Source organism: Anas acuta, chromosome 3 (genome assembly GCF_963932015.1).
Source record: "Anas acuta chromosome 3, bAnaAcu1.1, whole genome shotgun sequence".
Classification (NCBI taxonomy): Eukaryota; Metazoa; Chordata; class Aves; order Anseriformes; family Anatidae; genus Anas; species Anas acuta.
The window spans coordinates 71663170-71677168 of NC_088981.1; the positions used below are offsets into that span (position 1 = coordinate 71663170).

Below are 13999 nucleotides of genomic sequence, written 5' to 3' on the forward strand. Positions count from 1 at the left end.
AGGAGTTTGGTGCTTGGAAGAGCCTAGGCTTGATTTCAGGGGGAGCTGATGCATTAAAAAACCCTCCCTCCTTACAAAAGGCACACGGAGCACACTCCATACACCGGCCCCATATGCACGGGTGTGAGCAAATTTGCACAAATCCCCCTGAAATGAGCAGAGCTGCAGCCAGAGCATCCGTATGGGACTCTTCTGTAAGATCAGGGCCTAACCCTGCACTGCTAAGTGCATTGGTGTTTGGTATTTTGTTTGTTTGTTTGTTTGTTTTCCCCACACCTGGAACACTGCAGAAGCCGAGAGATGATGAGAGAGGAGCAAAACTGGAAGGGACATAGACACAGACCCCAGGAACACTTCTGCATATGTTTCTGAGACTTCAGAGTGAATTTTGTTTGATCTGGGATCAGGCAGGTAGAGGAGTGAATAACTGCATGCACCAAAAAAAAAAAAAGAAAAAAAAGAAAATAATAATAATAAACAACAGCACATTTAAGTGCATTTTTTTTTCTTGGAGATTTATTTTGTTTTAATAAATCTGACACCAGTCAGGGAGAGAGAAAATTGTTGCAAGCCCAAAAGGAAAGCAGAGCACACTGAGGGTGCTTCAGTTTCTTGCTCTCTTGAAGATGTTTCATCAGTACCTCTTTGAACTCTCTCCCTAGACTCAGGAGCTGTTGGATTCCCCCCCTGCCCCCTTTTTTTTTTTTTTTTTTTTTTTTTTTTTTTAAAAAGCGAGCTTGCTCGCCCGGTGTGTTTTCCAAGCTTTCACAGCTCTAATAAATAAGGAGCACCTGTAAAACAGTAGCTTGACTTAAGTGAATCTGTACAAAGGAAAATATAGAAATACAGTATATACATAGTGCTCATAGTGCACCATCGCTACAAGGCTCTGGTTCAACTGACTCGGATCCCCTGCTCCCAGCACCGCTGAAACCATCAGAGACACTGCTCCTGCAAATTGCTCCTCACTTCCCCGCAGCAGCCTTATAGAAAAGGTGTGCTCTGAACACTCGAGAGTGAACAATTGCTTTATTCGAGTTAGTAAACAGTTACACTGAATCACAAGGTGATCTGATTTTTTTTTTGTTTTTTTTTTAGTTTTTTATTTTTTTGTACTTTTTTGTGTGGATTTTTTTAGTTTTTTTGTTGCTTTTTTGTTTTGTTTTGTTTCTTTTTTGTTTTGTTTTGTTTTTGTTTTTGTTTTTTCTTGTATTTGTCAGAATGGGATACTCCACGACTCTCTTACCAATTCAGTGCCAGTATAACATGCTCTAGTGTACTTTTGGACTCTTGGCTACAACTGTACAAGTGCACACAAGTAAATTCTACCCTGTTATCCTCCACCCACTGATTGAGGATCGAATTGCACATTTCTCTTAACCATGACAGGAGAAAGCAAACAGTGAAACAGAATCATGGGGGATCTTTCTCACTTTACCCTTGTTTTCATTGGTTTGTCCATACCATTCTAATTATCATGAAAGGGCTATGCATATGGAGAGATTGTCTCACTGCCTTCCTGGATCACTGAAAACCATCAGGGTTGAAATTTCATCCAAGTCTTTCGTGACGCCCAGCAAATATTCCCCTCAGATTATTTTACACCTTGAGGGAATTTTGGTCTTTAGTTCAACACTCTTGCTCTGTTCCCAAATGGGGCGCTATTTAGGGGAATTTAAAGAGAAAGCTGAGAAGAATAAACATTTACTGAGTTCTCTTGGCATTCAGTCTCTGAAAAACCACAGTATAAACTATTCATGCTGCTTCTTACATCTGTCAAATCAAAAATTAAAAGCCATAAAAGTGTAACACTGAAAATATGGCATTAGAAAGGATAAAGGTGGCCTTTGTAAAAATAACAAGGAAAGTATATTAGCCAATAAAATATTCTAACTCTTCATTTAAAAGTGCATCATGGGTAGGACAGAGATGACTCTGAAGCGTTGCTACTCCAGTATTACCCCTTTCCCCCATCAAAACTTGAATAGGTCCAAAACCATACAATGCAAATCACGATTCTTAGTGTAGCAGCAAAACCACAGCAGTTTTTCGAAAAAAAAAAAAAAAAATCCATATCACTGTCCAGTCTCAAATATCTGAACTTTGAAGTCAGGGAGGGAAAAAGTACCTATGTTGGTCCATGTGGTTTTTGAAACCAGGGTGAAAAATCCCCGCAGCAAGAAACCAAGAGGAGAAAGCGTTCCTTGGAGGAGAAGAGGGGGTGGTCGCAGGAATGCTGAGCACACTGTGTGGGTCCATGATGTGCTGTCTTCTGGGTCAAAGGCACCCGTGGGACTGAGGCTTCCTCGGAGGGACGTCGTGATGGGAAGCTGCTTTATTTGCTTGACTTTTAGCCAGAGGGGATGGTGAGCGGACCAGCTGGTGTCATTCAGTGGAGTGACGTGGTTTGCTCTGCTCCCTTTCTCCATGCAAGGTACCCTGTCGGTGAGCATTCCTGCGAAGCAGAAGAGGAGAGAGGGTCAGTGCCAGTGGGATGGGATGGGATTCATCACAGGCGGGGTGGGCATTGCCTGAGCTCACACAGCCCCACCGCTTCCACCTTAGCTCTGCCTCTCGCTGCAAGGGCCATCGGTATGTGATGCTGCCCTCGCAGTGAGGTGGCTGGAAGGGAGGATGCAGAAATCCCTGCGATAAAAAGCTGTAAATTGATATAATAATAGTCCATTCTCTGGGTTTTGTAGAGCTCGTTTCATCCTACAAGATCACGGGTGAATAATAATAATACCTCACGGTAATGTAGTAGATCTCACTGTGCTTTACAGAACCTGGAGGTATCACTGTCTGCTCTGCACAGGTAGGGAAGTGGACTTGGAGGAGGAAAACACATTTGGACCAGGGATGGCGATGGGACGGGGAACAGAGCCTGCCTTGCAGCTCACTTGTTTTGCCATTAGACCTGCATGCCTCCCAGACATCCAGATTTCCCCCAATGCTTTCAAGGCAGATGAAAACAGCACTTCAAACATTAAAACTGCAGCTTATTCCAATTCTTCCCGTGCTTTTAAAGCTGTCTGTAGTGCACTCCAAGTGGCAGGGAGCTGGGCTGATATTTTACCTAGGGCCCCCCAAATAACAAATGGGGTTTCCCTTCTGCCTTCTTGGTGTGCTCAGCCCCGAGCAGAGCAGGCTGAGGGGAGGCCTCATGGCGGCCTGCAGCTCCCTCAGGAGGGGAGCGGAGGGGCAGGCGCTGAGCTCTGCTCTCTGGGGACAGCGCCAGGACCCGAGGGGACGGCATGGAGCTGGGACAGGGGAGGGTCAGGCTGGGGGCTAGGGAAAGGGTCTGCACCCACGGGGGGTCGGTCACTGGGACATGCTCAAGACAGCAAAACCCAGCTGGGGTGAGGGAGGTCGGTCTGAAGCCCCCATGATCTCCTTGGTCCTCATTCATTTAGGACATGAAGGGGACACATCCCCCAGCAGTTATTCAGACAACCCCTTGTGAAGCCAGCTGGTGCTTTGACTGGGTGAACAACAGTGGAGCAAACACTACTTCATGGACTTGAGCCCTTCAGAAAGCTGCCTGATAGCTCCCCTAAAATAATCTAAGCATTGCCAGTGGTGAAGGCCAAGACCATGAAGATCTTTGGAATAATGTTTAAAAAAAATCATCTCCTTATCAGTCTAACGGAGCTAACAACAACAACACTGTGGTTTTAAATTCCTCATGGCTTGGTTTATCTAGGGGTACTGGGTAACATGCCATGGCCTCTTCTCCTGCTTCCCTCGTCACTTGACCACACAGACTGTTTGCAGGAACTGTCTTCTTTCTCTACAAAGGTTGCTTTGGTTTCTGTCACCTTGGATGGGATCCGCTGTTCCCTAAAGCCTCAGACTGAAACTCAAGTACTATCAGCCTAAATGTTGGTGCTGGGTCACATTTTCCTTCTGAGACTGCTCCCTGATCTCCCTTTCACACTGACTCCTCTCATCACGGTGCCTGTATTCCCCTGCCAAATCTCCTCCCTTCTCAAAGCAGAGGCTGGAAGGCACTTTGTGTTGACCAGCATAAACTCCCAGAGCACGGAGACCACTAGATCTAGGTTAAGGAATAACACTTGGGCTTTAGGGCACTGTGCCCAGAGGGATGTGCAGCTCTGTGCACAGAGTGATGAGGAGAAGGACTAGACTGAGCACTGGGATGTATCCACTTCCTGAGTACTCCCCATAAAGCACATTACTGCTTTCTGTCACTTTTTGGCTTGAAATCGTGCTCGGAGATTAACTAAAAAGGGAAGCAGAGAACACAAAATTTGCAGCCTCTCTATGAACCCTCACTCTGCACGTCAGGTATTTTGCCTGTTCCTTTCTTAACATGCATCAGTGAAAACAGATTTCCATCCCGCACTAATCAGTCTCAAATGGCAAGGCATAGTGCAGGGTGATAAGCGGTTTGGGAAGGAGGGCATGAAGATGTTCCTGAGTCCTCGATGCTTTCTGCTTGGAGCAGTCAGCTGGCTTTTTAAGGCCTGTCTGTCTTCCCCTCCTGCAGATAGAGTGCAGCTTGGAGCAGCATCTTCCCTATTGATTGGTTCACGTGACAGTCATTGTGTTCGATGAATGCATCTTCATGGCAATCAAGTGACAGAACAAAAATCCATATCAGGCATCGCATGCAGAGTTTTATAAAGAAACGAGAACATACTAGTCATCACCACTTCACAGTCAGATGCTTTACACCTCGTGCCAACACCAGAGTGCATGACCAGCACAATAAAATCAGCTATTTATATCTCTCCCCCCCCCCAAAACAAATTACTTTTTAGGAGAGAAACATATGCTCTTCACCCCAGTTGAACTTGCACCCAACACACAGCAGAGAGTGCTGATCAGATAGAAAGATTGTGTCAGCTACAAAAGACAATTTTTTGGTAATTATAAAGGCATGGAGTTGAGCTTATGTGAGTTGCCCTGAGGTGGACACACTGGGTTTTGCACACTAAGCAGGATGGTGTTGACCTGGGGATGGAAAACCACCAGAAGTCAGAGGTGTAGTCCTAACCTCAAAGGCCTTATGGAAAAGAGGACAGAAGGAGAACAAGTAGGAAGGCCACGCCGGCAGCACGCTCCTGCAGGCAGTGACAGCAGCCAGAGAGCCACTTCCATCATGTCCCACCTCCTCTGAGGACCATGCCACTGACACGGCTTTGCACACACACACGTACACTCACAGAGCCTTTTTCCATTTGTGCTCCCCCCCTCATTCTGTGCTCCATTGAACATTTCTGTCCCCAGACCCGCATAATATTGTTCAGGAAAAAAATAGAGGCTGGGTGGGGAGGGGTGAGGCAGCCGTTGATGTGGGCTGGTGTGGCAGAGTTTCCGTCATTTAGCACAGCAGTTAATTCACCCGGACAATGAATGTTGATGTGCTAGAAGAGGCCTAGTTCATCTGGGACATGCATGGCCTTGGAGAAAAGGCGCTGCAATTATTTTCTCAGGGAAACTGCTCTGAAAATAAACCACAAGAGTGCAGCTAAAGTCAGCATGGGAGCAAGCTCAGCCCTGGAAACACTCTGGAGTCATCTGTTACTTGTAATAGTTCTATAATTTATTCTTTTTTTTTTTTTTTTTTTTAGCAATTCTTAAAGCAGTTCAAGCTTCTTCATTAAAGCCTTCCCCTTTGAATAGCTGATGATTTATCTTTCCATGAACTAACTGAAGGGATGCCACATTGCAAAAGTCGGGGAAGTCCGGGGAGGCCTCTAGCACGAATGGAAGAACAGCTCAACTCCTTACGCACCATCCCTTGATTTTGGGGGTAGCAGAAGGCCTGCTATGTACTGGCTCCTGCTTCCCGGCACCTACTCCTTGAAAAGCCTCCAGGGAAATTTCTCTACGTTGTCTACGTTTGGCCCTTGCTGGCACATCGAGTATCTTCTCTCACCAAACTAATTCAAAGTATGTTGAATTGAACCCTCAAACTAGCCTGTGACATTAGGAACAGGGATGGATGTCACCATGCCCTTGTGAAGTAGCAAGGAAATGTAGGAAATCCAGTTCCAGGGTCTTTTATACTACTGCACAGCCTAGATGAAACACACATCTTAAAAAGAGGAAGCAAAGGAATCACCACAGTGGAGAGACCCTGAGAGTGACCAAGCAGATGTCGGCTCCACTCTCCTGAATTCACGAGGCAGCTGGTGGCACTCAGGAGAGATGAGACAGAAATCCGGCCCTCTGCCACATTGGTGACAATCATTCCAAACCTTCCCCAAAATGGGAGCACAGTCTTGGTCTGGGCAAGCACACAGCTCTTTTTCATAGCCACTGGAATCAGGATTCCCTAAACTTAGCAGTTTAAAATGGCACATCCTCTCCCCATCAGGTCTGTGTATTCCTAGGTAAAAAAGAGCTCACCAGGAGCTCCTCCTCCAGCATCTTCACCTTCTGTTTCCACATCACCAGTGTCCTTGTCCTCCTTCCCAAACCCAGAGGTGCTCCAGAGCAGGTGCTACCTTAGATGCTCCAAAACATACCCGGGGAGAGCCTCTCTATCCACCAGCCAAGGTGGGTAGAGGGAGATACCAGTCTTGGTGGGCTAAACTGAACATTTGGGCTCGATTCCCCACGTTTCAGCATCAGTGCTGCCGTCAGGTTTCCTTGCCATCATCATCCTTCCATACCAGTCACCTACACCACTTTCTACTACTCATAGCAGCAATTTCCCCAGAACCTCTGTAAATATTTTCTTCATATAAAGTTAAAAAGAAAAAACTATTAAAAAAAAAAAAATGAAGGAAAACCAAATCCAGACACTTTCTCCTCTCCTTTCCTGAAAACAAGCAACCACAGTGATGTGATAACCCTTCTTTAAGTCTCTGAGTTTGCCTAACTCAGAATAGAAACTTAAACTTGAATTTCAGCAGCCTCCCGTGCGTGGGTCCAAACCACCAGGCTTTTGGCTATTCTAAGGTGCTTCTCAATTTTCTTATCCAAGCCGAGCGCTCCAGTAAAACCAGATAAATAACCAGAAAAAAAAAAAAAAAGCAGATTAACTGTGGGTAGCAGCATGTAGGAGGATGAAGGGTAGGAGTGGGTCTTGCCAAGCAACAGCCCTATACCTCTCTGTGAGAGTCCTCCTCACCTGGTTTACACCTGGACCTGACGTTTTCATCTGAAATGCCATTCATTTTTTTTTCAGAAGCATCATTTTAGTGAAATGTGTTGGCCTCCCCTACCAGGAAGCAATCAGTGTTTCCCATGAATGACCCCTCTGACCATCCCTACCCAGGACATGGATATCTGTGGGGTCAGGGCTGCCACGCTGGGGCAGGACCAGGGACATGGTGATGGGAGAGAAATCAAGAATTCAGTGCCAACCAGCAGCAGGACCTGGGTGCAGGAACAGCAGCCTGTCCTGGGGGTGGCAGAGCTGCTGGGCATAGGTGAGGCCGGGTGGGGAGCTGTATCACACAGCACGGAGATGCTGCAGATTTCCCCCTGATTTTCATGGCCCCATCCTGACTCTTTTCAGCCTAAGCAAGAGCTCACCCAAGGGCAAGAGGGGAGTGCTCAGGTATCCAAAACACCGAAAAACTTGCCCAGAACACAGCAGGAGCAAGTGGGAGAGAGCTGCCATCCACCCCAGTGCAGTGCCAGGCACCCCAGGGCATCTCCTGTCCCCAGCACTGCTGGCCACCCAACAAACTGTGTCAGACCCAACCGGTGTTTCAGATTTTACCTGTTCCCCACCTCCTCCTCAACCCCAGGGAAACAGAAACATTTCCGCCACCGAGGTAACTCGTCCAGCAATAATTGGTAAGCTGCTTCAAAGAAAACAGAAGTGACATTTTAATTGTACTTTGAAAGATAGGGTCAGAATTCAAATCTGCAGTGACCTCATCTTTTCTTTTACACGAGCCTTCCAGCATCTCTCAATTGGAGAATTCCTGTGGAAAAGTGTATTTTTTTTAAATTTTTTTTTCCCCCCTTTGAGTAAGAAACTTAGAAGTGGCAGTGCAAGTGGTTCACGAAAGCTTATAAATATTTGGAGCATAAGCAGGCAGCGGATCATAATGACACCAAGTCCTGCATTTTACCACGTGGCCTCCAAATGAATCGCTAAAAATTGCTCTAACCATAGGTTTAAATATCAATCGGCCGATGATGGGATGCAGATCTTTCCAGAGAGGTCGCAACTCGATAGTTGTTTTATTCTGCACTACCCAGTCCCTAATTTTTTTTTTATTTTTTGGGGGGTGCAGGGGGGAGGAGGTGGAGGGAAGTGTGTGCTTCCATAGGAGATGATTGCATTACACAGCCTGAAGTCCAAACCCAGGGCTGGAAGAGGCAGTGCAGCAGAGGCTGGGGGTGTCCTCTCCGCGAGCACAGCTCAGCCTCTTTGCCTCTAGATAATTTGTTGTTGGAGGTTGGCTCAAATTGAAGACAGTAATGCTTCAGAAACACTTGGAAAAGCAAGCCAGCTGCAGGGAGGATATCGTTACAAATTGAGACACATGTTGTACAGGAATCCCATTCTTTTCAAATACCAGAATCGTGTCTGGGGAAGGAAAGCCATGCAAATGAGTCAGAGACAGAACCTCATTCTGTAGCGTGCTGAGAGCCTTCAGCTTTCATTAGGGGCACCAAGAGCTGAGTGCACCAAATACTTCACAGGATCAAGCCCAGGCATTTAATTAGCTGTTAATTTCATGGCAGAAGCAAATGCTGAGTATGTGAGGGTTTTGTAAAATGCTGGAGTTTGCTTTGATTCACGTCTCTCATGAGATGATCGCACACACTTCCAAACACAACCTCTGGTCCCCGGAGTGAAATGCAGCTCCTTATCAAGACAGTGTAAACATGTTAAGGTCACAGCTCAGGTAAGGCTCAGCTGTGAGGCCTCAATTGATGGAGACACCCAGCAATGTGCTGAACTTCCCTGTTTTGCCATAGGAGACCTAAAAAATAGACAAGGAGGGACTCAGCAAGTAATCTGAAAATAAATAATGATTAAGAAAATCTTGCTTGGCATGATCTTGATTTCCTCCTGATTTCTTGCTCAAGCAGCTGTGCTTCTGCTTTTCTTGATTCTCCCATAGCTTTTTGAACAGAAATTCATATTTTTTTTCTTAAACTCTACTGCTCACTGCTTGATTACGTCCAGCTCTTTCACAACCACCATCCTTACTGTGATCTTTGTTGTTATATACTCTATATTTAACCACGAATTGTACTTTTTTTCCTCATAAACTTTCCATACATCACTGGCTTTGGTAGCTAACAGCACAAGAACACACTGATGGCAAGCCTGAGCCTCCCCCGATGCCCATTTTACACCTCACACTTTTGAATCCTGCCAAATTTGTTTTGCATTGACTTAAATGAGAGGAATGTTAGCACTTGAGATCTGATGATTCTGGTCAGCAGAACTTGAACATGAGCCAGCAGTGTGCCCTAGCAGCCAGGAGGGCCACCCACACCCTGGTACAGCACTGCTACCTGGTTGAGGGACGGGATGGTCTTGCTCTGCTCTGTGCTGGTGCGGCCTCACCTTAAGTGTGTGTGCTGTTTTGGGCACTACAGTATAAGAAGGACATAAAACTCTCTGAGAGTGTCCAAAGGAGGGCTACAAAGTGGTGAAGAACCTGGAGGGGAAGACCTATGAAGAGCGGCTGAGGTGCCTTGGTGTGCTCAGCCCCAAGCAGAGCAGGCTGAGGGGAGGCCTCATGGCGGCCTGCAGCTCCCTCACGAGGGGAGCGGAGGGGCAGGCGCTGAGCTCTGCTCTCTGGGGACAGCGACAGGACCCGAGGGGATGGCATGGAGCTGGGACAGGGGAGGGTCAGGCTGGGGGTTAGGGAAAGGGTCTGCACCCAGAGGTGCTCGGGCGCTGGGACAGGCTCCCCGGGGCAGTTTGGACAGCACTCTCAGACACATGGGCTGGTTTTTGGGTGGTCCTGTGTGGAGCCAGGGGTTGGACTCAGTGATCCTTGTGGGTCCCTTCCAACTGGGAATATTCTGTGATTCTGTTCTATGCTTATATGTATTAAAGTGCCTGGGCAGTCTTTAAAGCCTGACAGACAATTATGAATGTCTCCTTGTTTCAATAGTAATGTTTACCAACTTAGAGAATGGCATGGATGAGTTGCTTAATTCAGTTCAAACAGCTGTCATGTCACAAGACAATGCTAATAAGCAAGCACTGCAGTGACCTCTAAAGTCAATGGCCCCAGATCCTGGCAGCTACCAGGTCGGCTGCAGCCTCCAGGAGCCCTCTGCACTCCTGTGGGTCTGTTAATTGAGCTATGGCATTTCTCTGCTGGCTGAAGATCTGGCCCCGTGTTGTATTTGCCAAGAGCCCTAAACGTTCACCGCCTTGTGAATCAGACCAGGTGTGGCTATTTTCTAAACCGGGATCAAGAATCAGATTTCACATTTAAAATATTCACCCTGGGAGGTTTGATGGAAAAGCAGGAGAAACCCATCAGAAATCAGCACTTGTTCCTTTGATTTCAAGGCATGCACAGCGATCCACAGCACCGTACCACAAGCCTGCTATTTACTGCCACTGAGACGGAAGTCAGCGCTCCCACACCCCGTCAGCAAGATGTGGGAGCTGAGAGCTGCTCTGCAAGCATGTCATTTTATACTTCAACATTTTGAGAAGCCTTTTTTTCCTTTTTTTTTTTTTCTTTTTTTTTTTTTTTCTGGGAAACCCTTTTCTGATTTAATATATCTGAGAAGCTACCCAGGCAATTTTGAAACCTAAGCTCACCCTGCTAGAGCCAGGCAGCTCTCAAGGGCAAAGCTGCAGTTCCAAGCAAATGTGTTTAAGGCTTTGTGGTATTAACAGTCTCTCCTTTCCCCCGTAGAATAAATGGAAAAATTCTGTAGGCTTCTAAGATGCCAGGTGAAGGAAAACTTCTGAACCAGAAGAGTAGGTGTTAAGCGTATGAGTCCGATTACTCTGTTGATTTTAATTAGTTTAGCATCAGCGGAACTACATCCAGTTAAAATTAGCTAAGGCTCTGGCCCATAGTGGTGTGTCAACAAAGATGACTGGCACAAAAATGTGTGTAAATATATAAAATCTGTTTTCAAGCATACCTTTAGGGTCAAATTCTGTTCTGGTCAGCAACGAGGGCAGGGTGTGATGCTGGTAGATAGATGCTACAGTGACTGGGGAGCTATAAAAACTCTTAAGGCAGAAAGGGAGGTTAATAGCTATGGCCCTTGCCTCAGGAATCCTGACCAGAGCAGGAAATCTTGTGCTGGACCATTATGGGTAGGGGAGTTCACAGTGGGATATATATTACTTCTGCCCTAAACTGGAGCATTCTGCTCGTTGTACATTTTTACAACTACAATGTATGGACTAGACAGCTGGAAGTTTGGGCCTATAACTCAGCAGATGCTGACCCCAGGACATATGGGTTGGCTCGGTAGGTGGCCATGCTCCTACTATTTCTATTACTTTTGGGAGAAATTGTGCTTACACAAGCAGGAAAATTCCTTCCTTTCCTTACCCCTCTGCCCCCAACACAGGACTAGTCAACACACACACACACACACAGAAGCTAGTTTTGAGTTTAGCCTGTGCCATTTAATTTTCCATTTTACCATAACTATTATGTTAAAGCCAAGCAGTCCTTAGCATTTTCAGCTATTTGCTTAAGAATCACAGAATCACTGAATCACAGAATTTCTATGTTGGAAGAGACCTCAAGATCATCGAGTCCAAAAGAAACCTTGCCCTCCACCAAAACTATGGGGTTAAAACTGATCCTGCCTGGACACAGAGCACATGGATAGGCGACACGAACACTAATTTGAGAAACCCTTGGTGCTCAAATTTAAAAAAACTGCACCCAACAGATCAGCCTTCCTTGCTTCATTGCTTTATCATAGTAGGACTTTGGCACCGGGACATCTTTTGCTGGTTCTTTGAATTGCATCAAACTACAACAGCTTGACAGTCCACATCCTGATGGAGAGACTAAACTTTAACATCGAGGATTATGTTGCTGATTAGCACTTCCAATAATCAAGTAATTGGTACATTAAATAATCTGGAGTTTGGCGACTTGCCCAAAAGGGTCATGCTTGCATTGATTCCTTTTTAGAGAGTCCATGTTGCCATTACACGAATTCAATCTGTCTGTCCAGAACTCTAGCGTAAAAATATTTGGCTAATTTCCTTCATTTCATACAATTTGACAGGAAATAAAATCCAGGAAAAGCTGCGCATTATGGCAATGTGTTCAGACTTTCCAGCTGGGGGATGGGGAGCGGGAGAGAAGAAAACTCTCCGGACATTTTCTTCTCCCGGCTCAGCACGGCCAGTACAAAGCACAACTCCAGGGCCCCGAATCAGCACAATGAGTAGCGCAGAGCCTACCCTCTGTGTGTTTTATTAGCATTTCTGTCAGGTTGGGGGCCTGGTGAGGGATGTTGCCCGCAGCTGTATCGCTGACGGACACCTAGGCTGGGCCTTGGCTCTCTCAGCTTCCAGTGCCTATGGGGGCATGGAGGTCTGTGCCAGCAGCCCTCGGTTTCCTTCACAGCAGAGAGGAACAGGCGCTCCTAGGGCACAATTCATCTCGGCTGTCTCCGTTGTCGACTCAGGATGAGCTCAGCTGTCTCTGAAGCGCCTGCTTCTCTAGGCTGGTTTTAAAGGGAGTTCAGACAATTAGCTCAGCTGCGCCTTCCTTACCGATGTCTATATGGGGTCAGATGGATCTTGCCTGGCAAACTGAGGAGTCTCCTGTAAGACGATCCTTACACTGAGACAAAGGAATATGTAAAAGTCAGTGAATGGGAAAATGGTTATTCCTGAGGATAACCAAAGTGGCAGTTATTGACATTTAGAGACTACAGCGAGCCGAGGACAATAACCTCGGTGATAAAGCATCCCTCTTGTCTTTTCATTGCAGTCTGTTCAGTTTACCCACTCTCTCTGTCAAATGCCATCCCCGATGTCATGTATAATTGTGTCAACAGGCAAAAAAACACAACTCAGTGAAGCCAGAGCTCGCTCTCGGTTTAAAGACTCTGGCTCTGGATGACGATAAAACCCTCCCGGGACCAGGACCTCAGCGAGGTGGCATTACTGCAGCCTGGGTGGTCCAGGCAAGCAGCGGGCACATGGCAGGCAGTGCACGCTAAGAAGCAGCCGGCCTCAACTACAGAGGCAGCATGCAAATGTGCAAGTCTGTTAGCGTCAGCTTGAAAAAAAACACAGCTATAGGGAACCCGAGCAAGGGAAAGGACGTGTTAACCATGGCTGTCCTAAAATTAAATAAAAGGGATGCAGGCAAGCAGTGGGCTTCTCACCAGATCAAATCACTACCCCTAGGTAAAAGCTCACGTACGTTTACGCAGAGACAATTTTTCAAGCTCCAGAGGTGGCACGCTGGGGTTTGCTAAAAAGGTCTTGCTGCTGAAATAGCCAAATACTAGAATAGACGGGCATATAGTCCATCTGTACCTGGAGGGGCTTAGGAAAATCCCTACCATCAGCACCTAAGCGAGTGTAAAGGCCTTAAATATTCATTCGACGTCTGAGTTATTGTATATGTTGGTTATTAGTCCAAGAAAGTTACAGACATCCTCTGTTCTTACAAACGTGTCTTTTAAATGTGTCAGCACATGCCTGCAGCAAAGAATAATGGTTCTGTTCCACCGAAGAAAGTAAATAAATGCTGTGCCTGATCAAAGGGGCAACGTTTCCGGCACTGCAGCCAGCACAGGGAACGCGACGGTAACAAATAAAAAGGGAGCCCCGGCTACACTGCAGTACCTTTGATGCTGCAATTAGTCTGCGCCGATGGAGCGGGGAGATACTGCAGCATCCCAGCTCCCACCGCACGCACAGCCTACGGCTGGAGGCGCCACGCTGCTCACGGCAGCGTTCATATTGCACTGCTGCAGCCGCTGTTTGTGCTACCAGGGACAGGGATCGGCTGGAGGCTACAGAATATTGCACGGATTGTAATGAAACCTGGCGCCTCACCAAGCCACATCCGGCCCCACGTCAGTA

At 46.7% G+C, this 13999-nt stretch overlaps 1 protein-coding gene across 2 annotated transcripts in view; it reads right to left on the reverse strand.

The window, feature by feature from the left end:
- Window positions 1-1075: 1075 nt before the first annotated feature.
- SOBP (sine oculis binding protein homolog) overlaps window positions 1076-13999 on the reverse strand; it is a 94517-nt gene continuing 81593 nt past the window's right edge. For both annotated transcript variants that reach the window (XM_068677771.1, XM_068677770.1), the window contains one exon: window positions 1076-2455. The gene's annotated coding sequence lies outside the window, so the exon portion shown is untranslated. The remainder of the gene's footprint in view (window positions 2456-13999) is intronic.